The 14,528-nt window shown below is 45.2% G+C and overlaps 1 long non-coding RNA gene across 5 annotated transcripts in view; it reads left to right on the top strand.

Moving 5' to 3' along the window:
• LOC139269398 (uncharacterized) overlaps nucleotides 1-10,075 on the top strand; it is a 291,142-nt gene extending 281,067 nt beyond the window's left edge. For all 5 annotated transcript variants that reach the window (XR_011594298.1, XR_011594295.1, XR_011594290.1 and 2 more), the window contains one exon: nucleotides 9,233-10,075. This is a non-coding gene — a long non-coding RNA (uncharacterized lncRNA). The remainder of the gene's footprint in view (nucleotides 1-9,232) is intronic.
• The last annotated feature ends 4,453 nt before the right edge of the window (nucleotides 10,076-14,528 follow it).

Genomic DNA, 14,528 nt, shown 5'->3' with positions numbered 1-14,528 from the left:
GCAGGCGGGCCGGGCCCTCGGTTTACCGTCTGATCCAAAAGACAGCACCTTCGACAGTGCAGCACTCCCTCAGCACTGCACTGAAGTGTCAGCCTGCATTTTTATGCACAAATTTCTGGAGTGGCTTTCTGACTCAGAGGCGACAGTGCTATCTACTGAGTCACAGCTGAAACGAGTAGCAGAATGGAGAGCAGGCTGGCTTCAATTTACTCAAACGGAAGATGAGAAGTGATGTTCCATAAGGATTGGTGCTGGGACCACTGTTGTTCATAATTTGGACTCGGGAATTGGAAGTACAATTTCAAAATTTGCGGATGCAACCAAAATGGTATAGTTAATATGAGAAGACAACAATATACTTGCAGAACGGGCATGTAAATGGCAAATTAATTTCAATATAGGTAAGTGTGAGATGGTGCATTTTGGTAGGAGGGATAAGGAGGCCACTTGGAACTTCGTGTCTAAATGGGATAGCGGAGTAAAGCGATCTGGAGCTACAGATTCACAAATCATTAAAAGTAGCAACACAGATTAATACGGCCATAAAAAATTAAAACACAGCACTGGGATTCATTTCTAGAGGGATAGAATTGAAAAGCAGAGAAGTTATGTTATGTTAAACACGTATACAATATTGATTGGATCACACATAGAATACTATGCATAGTTCTCGTTCTCCATATTATAAAATGTTATAGAGGCAATGGAGAGGGTGCAAAAAAGATTTACTAGGGTGATACCAGAACTGAGAGGTTATGGATAGGGTGAGGTGAAGTAAGGTAGGAGGAGGCTCCTGTGGTGTATACACACCGGCATAGACTGTTGGCCTCATGAAGAATCTTCTTGCTCAGGCAAAACCAACAACCAAATCATATGAAGAACTGTGTACACTGGTCTGGGAGCATCTAAATCTGAAGGAGAGCGTTCTGATGGCAAGGTGTCGATTATATACATGACAACGGTCTGAAGGCCAGAAAGTGGCGAGCTACGTCGCTGAACTAACACGCTTTGCAGGACATTGCGAATTCGTTGGATTCCTGGAGAAAATGCTAAAAGACTTTTTTATGCTTGGCATTGGCCATGAGGTTATCCTTCGCAAACTATTGACTTTTGAAACACCGAACCTGAGCAATGCCATAACATCACACTTCGATTTCTATTTACTTCTTTGTTTTACTTTCAGCCTTGATCTCCCGCTCCCGCTGCTGTGGCTCCTCCCGACCTCCGCGCCCTTTTTATGGGCCTCTCGATCTCCCGCTCCTGTTGCTATGGCTGCGCCCGAACTCCACCTCCTTTTTATGGGCATCTCGATCTCCAACTCCTACTGCTGGAAGAGGATACCTTCGCTCTTAAACAGAACTTTCCAAACTTGATGTTGAACTTAGACTCATTCTCGGCTGAGCCTGAGGAGAGCTTTTCTTCAAGGTTAACCCTTGATCTATATTTTGACTCTCTACAACTTCAGACTGTTTGTCTGCCTTACTTGTACTCAGACTTAAGTTCTGACTTTCTCTTGGACTTGTTTCTAGTACATCTGTTGTAGGATTTGCTACTGGTACTCTACTTGTAACAAGACTATCTGACTCATCAGAAATAATCAAATCATTCCAACTTTCATATCCTTCCAAATCTGTTGGTAAAATATGATCAATGTTAACAAACCTCACCTGTCCATGATCAAACATCTTGACCAAATATGTGCAAAGGCCACATATCTTCACCACTCTTCCTGATAACTACATTTATGGTGATGGTTCTTCACTTTAACCTTTTCAATTCAATTTCACACTTATTTCTCTTACTCTACCTCTATCATGATTTTCTTTCTGTCTTAATTGTTTCTCTTCTACTGGCTGTGCCAAGTTTGGCTTTAACAATGAGAACCTGGTTTGTGGCTGTTGTTTGAAAAACAACTCTGCTGGTCTTTTACCAGTAGTTGTATGAGGAGTATGATGATAAGTAATTATAAAATTTGCCATTTTGTGATCCAACGACAACTGCAGCTTCCTTGAATTTTAATCCAACATTTGCTTCATGAGAGCATGTTTTATGTTTTACAATTTGTACTGTGCGTTCTGCTGCACCATTTGAAGCAGGGTGGTACGGTGGAACAAAACTATCTGACTCATCAGAAATAATCGAATCATTCTACCATTTCTTGCCATGAACTGTGCAAATTCTTCTGAATAAATTTGCGGCCCATTAGCAGACACAATTTCTTCTGGGAGGCCCTCTGAAGAAAACAATCTTCGCAAATTGTTTAGTGCTTTACTTGTGATTTTCCGCATCGGAAACCCTTCTATCCACTTTGAATGACTATCAATCATAATGAACAATTGTTGTCCTTCTTGCTCATTAAAATCTACTTGTAACCTTTGCCACACCTGGGAATCCATTTCCATGGCTGTAATGGCACTGATGATGGTTTTTTGCTTACTGATTGACATGTTGTACACTGACTAACGATGTACTCTATGGGGCCGAAATTGATTAACTTACCACCCACTGCCGCCGACTGCAGCACATTGCCACTGACATTCCTCTGGCTGACCCGCCCAGTGCCACTTTCATCATGGCCTGGATCGGGTGGGAGGGGCGAGCCGCCGGGAAGCGCCCGCCGACGTCAGCGGACGGCCGATGCGCGTAAGTACACTCCCGCCCACCGAGATGGTATATTCATGCAGGCAGGAGTCGGCTGGAGTTGGTGGCAGGACCACAGTGGACCGTTGAGTGCAGGCAGATTTGTCCTCAACAGTAAGTGTGAAGATGCTGTAAAAAAGGTTAGTGAAGTTTATTTAAATGATTTCTTTACAGATACTTGCCTGGATGGGTCTCCTGAAGGTCGTCAGATTTTTTTTTGTTTCTGATGCTATATATTTTTAGTTCTCTGTCCCTCCGTGGGCACGACTTCATTCTCGGCGGCACTTGGGTGTCAAGTGCCTTTGCTGCCGAGAATGAGAGCTCCTGCTGGCTACCGCCCAGATTGGCGGCATGCATTGCAGATTTGGCACCCGCCGACCTTCAAGGCAACTGCATGATGAAAACCCTGCCCAAAGAAATATCAGTGACCTCGGCGACCAGAACGTGGGCTGGCGGAGACCTTCATAAAATTCAGGCCCTATAGCTTTATCTAAACCTGGCCACCATAAGTAATTGTGTGCAAAACTCTTGGTCAAGCACATTCCCAGGTGCTGGTCATGAAGATCTCCTAACAAATCATCCTGAACTTATTTGGAATAACTACTCTTCAACCCACATGATACAATCTTTATCCACTGATAATTTATTCCTATGAACAAAGTAAGGATGAATATCTTCCTCTGATACGTGGTTTGGCCAGCCATTTGCTATGTAATCATACACCTTTGACATAACCGGGCCACGTTTGGTTGCTCTACCAAACTCTTCAGTTGTGACTGGCAGCTTATCAATATATGAAAAATAGAACACTTCTTCCCTATTGGGTGTAACTTGTGATGGGGATGGCAACCTGAACATAGCATCAGCATTACCATCTGACTTAGGTACAACAATAGTGGGTGTAGGCCAATTACTTAGATCTACCTTGGAGATAATGTTCTCAGTTTCTAGTCTTTTGAGTTCGAGTTCAACTTTCTCCTTGAGTGAATATAGTACGGAACGTGGCCTGTAGTAAACTGGTCTAGCGCCCTTTTACACACTGACACTCGTCTTGAAGCCTTGGATTGGACTGCCTGTTTTGCGGAACAATTTCGGATACTGCTTGATGATGTCATCTTTTGATGCAAATTTCATTTCCATACGAAAAATCTCATTCCAATCCAGCTTTAGTGATCTCAACTAATGTCTACCTATCAAGGCAGTCTTGTCTCCTGCCACTACTATGAGAGACAAGCTCTGAAACTGATCCTTGTATTTCATTGGTATAGTGATATGTCCTACCACAGGGATTTGCTCTCCTGAGTAACCTAGCAGCTCAATCTTCGATTTCTCCAGTGGAAAATCACTCAACTTGTTGAGATATAGTGAATCCGCTACTATGCTCATGGATGCACCAGTGTCGATTTGCATGGATATCCTGGTTCCTGTAATGTCTACTTGGATGAAGATACATTGCAAATCATTGTTAGATACTCTCTTGCTCCTGATGATGTGTATCTCCAGCACCTCCTCATCTGGTTATTTAGTGTCTGGTGATTTCTACTTCAAGCACTGAACATCAGTTTATCTTCATTTGGCACGCCGTCCCAGGGTGCCCAGTGTTCTTGCAGTAGCAACACTCTGCCTGCATATATGGACAGCTTTGAGTGAGGTGTTATCCCAGGCAACTGATAGCACGACATTAATGAACTCTTACCATGGTCAGTTGCTGAGGCCTTGGGGCCCAACTGCCTTTTACTTTTAATCTGCAGGCGATTCATCTCGGTTGTCTGTCGACTGGAAATGGTGCGAAATTCTGAGGAGTATTGGTCGGCCATATCCATCAACATAGCAGTCTGACAAGCTAAATCAAAAGTCAAGTTATGGGAATAGCACATTTTTCAAGGATTCATACACCTCGGTTCCTGCTTCAGTCAAGAAAATAGCCTGTTTTCTTTCTAAAACCACCCGGTTATGGCTTTCATCATTGGGGACTTCAACAATACTATTCGTGGTGAAAAATATTTTTAGCCGCTGCACATATGCTCCGAAAGTCTTTTGGTCGTAATGGAACTCACCCAAGTGGCCTATTATTCCCATAGGTGTGGCCATCTGAACTCTTCAGTTCAGCCAAGTGTGCTTGTAATTTACCTTGTATTTTTAGCTGTTCTGCAAAACAAAAAAAATTCAAAGTCTCTCTGTCGGTTGGCTGGATTATCCACCAACAAAAATTTCAGCTAGGGAATGCAATGATGCTATCCTCCTGGCCAATGTGATATATTCTGATGACATCACTAACAAACACACTCTACAAGATGGCTCTAACAGAAACTGACATCATGTGACTTTTTCACATGACCCTTTTATTATATTTACATCAGTAGTTGCATTACCACAGTAGTCCATTAGGTGGAGCAGTAGTCCACTAGGGGGAACTCTATTACAGACAGTGCTATCAAGCGGAACTTACTCACCAATAACTTGCTCATCGATGCTCAGTTTGGGTTCCACCAGGACCACTCGGCTCCAGACCTGATTATAGCCTTGGTCCAAACATGGACAAAAGAGCTGAATTCCAGAGTTGAGGTAAAATTGACTGCTCTTGTCATCAAGGCAGCATTTGACTAAGTATGGCATCAAGGATCCCTAGTAAAATTGAAGTCAATGGGAACCAACGGGAAAACTCTCCACTGGCTGGGGTCATACCGAGCAGAAAGTAAGATGATTGTGTTTGTTGGAGGGAAATCATCAGGGTCCCAGGACTTCGCTGCGGGTATTCATCAGGGCAGTGTCCTAGGCCCAACCATCTTCAGCTGCTTCATCAATGACTTTCCCTTCATCATAGGCTCAGAGATAAGCATGTTCGCTAATGATTGCACAGTGCTCAGCTCCATTCGCAACTCCTCAGACAATGAAGCAGTCCATGCCTGCATGCAGAAAGATCTGGACCACATTCAGGCTTGGGCTGATAAGTGGCAATTAATATTCGTGCCACAAAAGTGACAGGAAATGACCATCTCCAACAAGCGAGAGTCTAACCACCGCCCCTTGATATTCAGCGGCATTACCATCACCGAATCCCCACCATCAACATCCTGGAAGTCACCATTGACCAGAAACTTAACTGGATCAGCCATATAAATACTGTCACCACAAGAGCAGGTCGGAGGCTGAGTATTCTTCAGCACGCATCCCTCCTCCTGACTCCCCAAAGCCTTTCCACCATCTGCAAGCCAAAAGTCAGGAGTTTGATGGAATACTCTCCACTTACCTGAATGTGCAGCTCCAACAACACTCAAGAAGGACAAAGCAGCCCGCTTGATTGGCACCCCACCACCACCTTAAACATTCACTCCCAACACCACCGCATACTGTGGCTGCAGTGTGTACCATTTACAAGATGTCCTGCAGCAACTCACCAAGGTTTCTTCAACAGCACCTCCCAAGCCTACGACCTCTATGACTTAGAAAGACAAGGGCAGCAAACGAACGGGAACAACATCACCTGCAAGTTCCCCTCCATGTTACACACCATCCGGACTTTGAAGTACATTGCCAGTCCTTCCTCATTGCTGGGTCAACATCCTGGACCTCCCTCCCTAACAACATGGTGGGAGTACCTTCACCACACAGACAGCAGCGCTTCAAGAAGACGGCTCACCACCATTTTCTCAAGGGCAATTAGGGATGGGCAATAAATGTTGTCCTTGCCAGTGACGCCCACATCCCAGTAATGAATAGAAAAAAAAGTTCTTCACCAAAATAATATGGGGGTTATTTGGACTATGTAGTGCTTTAGATGCTACGCGGCCACCTAATGCTCAACGGTGGGGTCCTAGATGTGTGTCACGCTTCCGATGAGAAGTTTGCAGGACGCCATCTTGGTGAAGGTTTGTGCATCTAACGACCGCCAGCAGCATGCAGAGCAGACAGATCATGATGTGAATCAGTGTGCTATGCTGAATTGTCGCCAGCACTGCTGCTTTCCAACTGCACACTCTAACCCACGTCCTGTCCTAACCTCGCACAGGTGAACACAACGTTAAACAGCATAAAGGAGCCCCCCCCCAGTGCTACTTAAAAGGATCATGAATTACATGTTAGTTGCTGGATTATTTCTTCTGGCTGCTGGTGCAATTGTAGGTGTTTTTGTGCAGCTGGTGTGTGACCACAGGTAGCACATCATGCAGGTGAATGCCCATTATCCTGGCAGTAGTCATGCTTTCTTCATTCTGCAGCAGTCCTCTGTTACTGAGTGACAAGGGTTATCCACTAATAGGATGGCTCATGATTCAGGTTCGGAACCCACAGACACATGCACAGCAGACCAACAGTGAGAGCCATACTGCCACAAGGAACATTACAGAGCTCACCATCAGCACCCTCAAGCAACATTTACACTATCTACACTGTTCCAAATGACCCTTGTAGTACTTAGCTGAGCGGATATTGAGATTTGGAATAGTATGCTGCATGCTACTCAAAAACCTGCCCATTATGTGGGAACAGCCCTTGCTAACATGTATCAGGCGAGAAGCTGGGAATTCCAGAGCTTGTAGCCGAGTCAGCTGAAGTCACGGTCAGCAATGAAGGAAATCGGGGATGCATAAGAGGCTAAAATTGAAGGAATGTGTCATGTTTGTAACCTTCACATAACTGTAACCTTTATGTAACAACACTACACTGTACACACCTGAGTAATGCACACCTTGACCACAGGGGGTGAACTTGTGGGAGACACTCCTCACCTGGTCATCCAGGTATATAAAGGGAGGTCCCATGCAGGGTCAGCACTTCTTGGTCCTGGGAATAAAGGTTCCGGTCACGTAGTGACCTTGTCTGCAATACATGCCTCGTGTGATTCTATAGTAAGGTGTAAGGACACTACAGAATACAGAGATCTTTGAGGGCTGTAAGGCTGGAGGAGGTTACAGAGATAGGGAAGGGGCATGGCCCTTAACATACACCTAAATCCCCAGAACAGGCAGACAGGGCCCACATTTAATATCGCATTCAGCCTAGTGGGAATGCAGGGTAGGTGAAACTTGAGAGGCTTTCTAAAGATTCATAAATTAAGTTGGAATTATGGACCCCATATTTCTTCAGGGGCTGGGGTGAACTGTCAGTGTTAGTAAAGGCAGGCAAGGACAGGCAGAGGTGGGAAAAGGGGCAAGTCTTCTAATGGTAGATCTTCTCCCTGCCAAAATAGCCATATATATTTCCACTGGGGACAGGAGCAGGCAATTGTTGTGGTCAGCCCCTTGTAGCCTGACATATGAAGAAGAGGCAGGACTGGCAGAATGGGTGTCATCTGCCTGAATTCCAGTTGTTCCTGCCTCCTGTGTGTCCAGCAGACTGTATGCTAACAAGAATCAGTCACGCAGTACATTGGAATGGAAGAAGTCGAGTACATGGGGCCAAAATTCAGGGTCCGGATAAGGCCCGCTACGGCCGTTTTCCGGCAGCCATGCGGCGGAATCGAGTGGCCGCCGCCTTGCAGTCCATTGGCCGACACAATCCAAATTCACCTTGGTGATTTTCCGGGCGATCTCCACTTCCGCCCCGCTGCTGCTGACCGCCCCAAGTGCATCATCAAAGAGCGCACCTCCGCTCTGTCGCATTTCCATCCCACTCAGTGCGAATTTTACCTCAAATAATCTACGAGCCGCCGTGCGGTGTCCCCGACAGCTTTTTCTATCGGTGTACCTTGTTTGTTGTGTGTGAGCCACGGCAGCGCTGCAGCCCTCCAAGGGGAGGGCGCACTGCTGCAGCCGCCATGTTTTTTCTTGTCAGCCGACTTCCCGATTGGCCAGACAATTATGGCCCCGGATTTGGCCAGGCTGCCTCTTGGGTGTCATGCCACTGGCCCGGCCGAAACCCTCACAGGTGGCCCAGTGACCGATCCTAGAAAATCGCTGCCTCGCCCCTTTAAACGGGAGAGACGTGGTGACGTGCACGCGCACTAACGACACCACCACTTTGCCGCTGAGTGACAGCCGCAGAGACTCCGTCCCGCACCCATTTCCGCTCCTCAGCAGCATTTACCACCGCACTTCCACCCCCATTATGACCGACTTCCGTTCCGCTCCAAAAAAATTGACAATGTCGAGAAAATGGATCAAGAGTCCACCTCGTCGGATCTGATGGTGGAAACATCTAAAAAAGGGTAGGTGGCCAGGTATCTGGCAGGCCTGAATTTCGGCCTCCATAAGTATGATCCAAGCTGGATTCATGACCTGGAACAGTCAGAATGAACAAGTCACCCAGCTATCTATGGACTTCCAGAAGAGAGACCAACGAGGAAAAATGTACTGTGCTTTTGCTCTGCTTCCTCTGCCCCTCTCGCCACTGCGACCACCCCTCCCTCTTCCCCCCATCCCCGGCATCAACCTAAAGGGTGCCCACGATTTGCCAATATTGGTATGGGCACCCATTGACCTGAACCTGGGAGTACTCGCAGGGTCAAACACTTAGGTCACTGATTGGGGCAGGATTCCCTCCTCCCCATAGTTATGGTAAGGGAGTAGGATTGTGAGTTACAGGCCCAAGGTTTCAGCAAATTCTACAACTATAGCTGTTGGGTTCTTTAAATTTGATTCCCCTTTTTCTACAGTGCCGAGGAACCCTGGATGGCCATTTTACATGGGCAGGAACATGAGGCAGAAGTGATGAACTGAGCAGGCTTTCTGGCTACTGCAAATGATGTCGGAAAATGGAGCAGATGTTGACATGGGCAGTGGTGCAACAGAATTGTATTCTGACCCTATTGTCCAATCCAGGCCACCTGATTTCTGCCAGTTAAATGGATGCTCCCAATTAGAAAATCCAGGCTACAATGTCAACAGATATCTTTGGCGTACAGCTGTACAGAGCAGAAATATATAAGCGCAGTCAGTAAGCTCTCAGTTCTTTCCTCCCGCAGACAAAAGCTACCCTGGATTAGTTTGTAAAGCCTATTTGGATAACTTGTGATACATTAGTCTTTGTAGAAGGTTAATCATTTTTCTGTATTCACACCATACCAGCACCATTTACATATGAAAAATAAGTCAATTATTTTTACATCTTGTTATCTTGCAAGTATATGTCACTTAATTAGAAATTCAATGCGATTGACTCTTGTACCATGTAAGATAAATGTGCAGCACTCAGCAAGGTTTTCAATCATGGCCTAGGACACATGAAATGTTTTATTTTTATTCGGAGCTAAACCTGTCCCTGGAGAAATTATCGCCAAGGTTAATGTCTTACTGAAGTAGCAGATGCGCAACGGTTTGTGAAGAGAGTGGGAGCACTAAGGACATGGGGCTAATGGAGTGTGAAGAAGTAACAGCAGTGGTAGCTGGTAGCCTGTGAAATCAACATATGTACTCTCAAAACAGGAGATGCAGAGATCACATCGAATACAAGTTAAGTGATGCATTTGTTGCAAAATAAAACACAACTGGCCAACCTGTTGCTTTTATATGAGGTTCATCCCGAAGTTTTCTTCCAAAATACCTTGGAGATTATGAGAGATTGCAGGGTTATGCAAAAGAAAAATGGATAATTGCGTGTTGCACAGCACGAACTTGGTACTGACAATCAAAATTTCAAATCATTGAAAGTCCGCTCTACATTTACTTCGACATTGACTGCACTGTGCAACTGTCAAAATGGGAGCACGGTTTCAATTACAGACCGAAAATAAACACGACATGGAAAAAAATGATAGCACATGGGCAAAATAATTTTCTAAATTTACTGTATTCAAGAAATATATTCTCAAATGTATCACGGGACCAACTTAAACTTTAATCACCGTGACTCACTGGGGTGCAGACATTAAACAATGTAAATAATATTAACAACACAGTATATTATCACTATGTGTGGAATGCGGAACTGAATCAGAGAGCGACAGGTACATTCGAAGTCCACAGACACACCTTTCAGGTAGTGCATTACAGATCACAATAATTCGCGACATGAAAAAAGTTTTCCTCATGTTGCCTCTAGTTCTTCAGCTAATCACCTTAAACAGGTGTCCTCTGGTTACCGACCCTTATGCCACTGGAAACAGTTCGGGGGAGGAATTGGGCAATGCCGTTAGTGACCCCAGGATGCAAATTAGTTTACAACCGGTTGCGGCGAGAACAGCGCCTCCCACTAATTTCAGAGGGAGTTTTGCGCCCCGCTCTGCTGCGCCCAGCGATACTGATAGAAACATAGAAAATGGGTGCAGGATTAAGCCATTCGGCCCTTCGAGCCTGCACCGCCATTCAATAAGATCATGGATGATCATTCCTTCAGTACTCCTTTGCTGCCTCCTTTCCATACCCCTTGCTCCCCTTAACCGTAAGGGCCATATCCAACTCCCTCTTGAATATATCTAGTGAACTGGCATCAACAATTCTCTGCAGCAGGGAATTCCACAGGTTAACAACTCTCTGAGTGAAGAAGTTTCTCCTCATCTCAGTCCTAAATGGCCTACCCCTTATCCTCAGACTGTGTCCCCTGGTTATGGACTTCCCCAACATCGAGAACATTCTTCCCGCATCTATCCTGTCCAGTCCCGTCAGAATCTTATATATTTCTATGAGATCCCCTCTCATCCTTCTAAACTCCAGTGAATAAAGGCCCAGTTGATCCAGCCTCTCCTCAAATGACAGCCCAGCCATCCCTGGAATCAGTCTGGTGAACCTTCGCTGCACTCCCACAATAGCAAGAATGTCTTTCCTCAGATTAGGAGACCGAACACTATATTCCAGATGAGGCCTCACCAAGGCCCTGTACAACGGCAGTAAGACCTCCCTGCTTCGATACTCAAATCCCCTAGCTATGAAGGCCAACATACCATTTGCCTTCTTTACCGCCTGCTGCACCTGCGTGCCCACTTTCAGTGACTGATGGACCATGACACCCAGGTCTCATTGCACCTCCCCTTTTCGTAGTCTGCCGTCCCGGAACAAAAATTGACCCTCGACCCCTGGTTTAGTGCCTGGCACTGACAACAACAGCTTCAACAGTCGGGTTTCAGTCAGATGTCGACTGGAGGGGCATTATTTAAAGGCTCCAGCATCCGGTTCACTTTTAGTCAGCCAATAATGGTTCCTTCTTATTTTCACATAGGCAGACAGGTAATTTGAGCGATTTGCAGTCGACAGAGTGTTCTGGTTCATAAAGATTCACGACTTTCATTGAGGACAGATTTGAAAGTCCAACATTTATATTGTTTCACGGGGGCTGTGCTGGCACGGGACCTTGCACTCCAGCATCACCGTCGGAGGCAACTGAGGAACAGAGAAAGGCAGCAAAATGTGGCCAGAGGGAGGAAGCCCAACAGGGCTCTCAACAGGAGAGGCTTTACCTTCCCAGGGTATTCTGACAGCAGTTCTCGGACATCAATTTCACTGATGAACAATGTGTTCGAAGGTTCCGTTTCAGCAAGGATGTGGTCACCACCAATCAGACCTCGAGCCTCAGACCAGGGTGACTATGGCTCTCTCAGTGGTAGTCAAGGTCACCATCATGCTCAATTTCTATGCCAGTGGATCCTTCCAGTGTGCAACAGGAGACATCTCCAACATAGAAACAAAGAAATATAGAAAATAGGTGCAGGAGTAGGCCATTCGGCCCTTTGAGCCTGCACCACCATTCAATATGATCATGGCTGATCATGCAACTCAGTATCCCATTCCTTCTTTCTCTCCATACCCCTTGATCCCTTTAGCCGTAAGGGCCACATCTAACTCCCTTTTTAATATAGCTAACGAACTGGCCTCAACAACTTTCTGTGATATAGTATTCCACAGGTTCACAATTCTTTAAGTAAAGAAGTTTCTCCTCATCCCAGTGCGAAATGGTGTACCCCTTATCCTTAGACTGTGATCTCGGGCTCTGGACTTCCCCAACATCGGGAACATTCTTCCTGCATCTAACCTATCCAATCGCGTCAGAATTTTATATGTTTCTATGAGATCTCCTCTCATTCTTCCTAATTACTGTGAATATAAGCCTAGTCGATCAAGTCGTTCTACATATGTCAGCCCTGCCATCCCAGGAATCATTCTGGTGAAACTTCGCTGCACTCCCTCAATAGCAAGAATGTCCTTCCTCAGATTAGGAGACCAAAACTGTACACAATATTCAAGGTGTGGCCTCACCAAGGCCCTGTACAACTGCAGTAAGACCACACTGCTCCTACACTCAAATCCTCTCGCTATGAAAGCAAACATGCCATTTGCCTTCTTTAATGCCTGCTGTACCTGCATGCCAACTTTCAAAGACTGATGTACCATGACACCCAGGTCTCATTGCACCTCCCCTTTTCCTAATCTGTCACCATTCAGATAATATTCTGCCTTCCTGTTTTTGCCACCAAAGTGGATAACCTCACATTTATCGACATTATACTGCATCTGCCATGCATTTGCCCACTCATCTAACCTGTCCAAGTCACCCTGCAGCTTCTTAGCATTCTCTTCACAGCTAACATTGCCACCCAGCTTAGTGTCATCTGCAAACTCGGAGATATTACAATCAATTCCTTCGTCTAAATCATTAATGTATATTGTAAATAGCTGGGGTCCCAGCACTGAACCTTGCGGTACCCCACTAGTCACTGCCTGCCATTCTGAAAAGGACCCATTTATTCCGACTATTTGCTTCCTGTCTGCCAACCAGTTCTCTATCCACGTCAATACATTACCCCCAAATGCCATGTGCTTTAATTTTGCACACTAATCTCTTTTGTGAGACCTTGTGAAAAGCCTATTAAAAGTCCAAATACACCACATCCACTGGATCTCCCTTGTCCACTCGACTAGTTACATTCTCAAAAAATTCTAGAAGATTTGTCAAGCATGGTTTCCCTTTCAGAAATCCATGCTGACTTGGACCGATCCTGTCACTGTTTTCCAAATGCGCTGCTATTACATCTTTAATAATTGATTCCAACATTTTCCCCATTACCGATGTCAGGCTAACTGGTCTATAATTCCCTGTTTTCTCTCTCCCTCCTTTTTTAAAAAGTGGGGTTACATTAGCTACCATCCAATCCATATGAACTGATCCAGAGTCGATAGACTGTTGGAAAATGATCACTAATGCATCCACTATTTCTAGGGCCACTTCCTTAAGTACTCTGGGATGCAGACTATCAGGCCCTGGGGATTTATCGGCCTTCAATCCATCAATTTCCCCAACACAATTTCCTGACTAATAAGGATTTCCATCAGTTCCTGTTTCTCGCTAGACCCTCTGTCCCCTAGTATTTCCGGAAGGTTATTTGTGTCTTCCTTAGACAGAACCAAAGTATTTGTTCAATTGGTCTGCCATTTCTTTGTTCCCCGTTATAAATTCGCCTGATTCTGACTGCAAGGGACCTACATTTGTCTTCACTAATCGTTTTCTTTTCACATATCTATCGAAGCTTTTGCAGTCAGTTTTTATGTTCCCTGCAAGCTTACTCTCATACTCTATTTTCCCCCTCCTAATTAAAACCTTTGTCCTCCTCTATTGAATTCTAAATTTCTCCCAGTCCTCAGGTTTGCTGCTTTTTCTGGCCAATTTATATGTCTCTTTCCTGGATTTAACACTATTCTTAATTTCCCTTGTTAGCTACGGTTGAGCCACCTTCCCCGTTTTATTTTTACGCCAGACAGGGATGTACAATTGTTGAAATTCATCCATGTGATCTTTAAATGTCTGCCATTGCCTATCCACCATCAACCCTTTAAGTATCATTCGTCAGCCGATCCTACCCAATTCACGTCTCATAGCATCGAAGTTACCTTTCTTTAAGTTCAGGACCCTAGTCTCTGAATTAACTGTGTCACTCTCCATCTTAATGAAGAATTCTACCATATTATGGTCACTCTTCCCCAACGGGCCTCGCACAACAAGATTGCTAATTAATCCTCTCTCAT

This window comes from Pristiophorus japonicus, chromosome 1, assembly GCF_044704955.1.
Source record: "Pristiophorus japonicus isolate sPriJap1 chromosome 1, sPriJap1.hap1, whole genome shotgun sequence".
NCBI lineage: Eukaryota > Metazoa > Chordata > Chondrichthyes > Pristiophoridae > Pristiophorus > Pristiophorus japonicus.
This window is presented reverse-complemented; position numbering and strand designations above follow the sequence as displayed.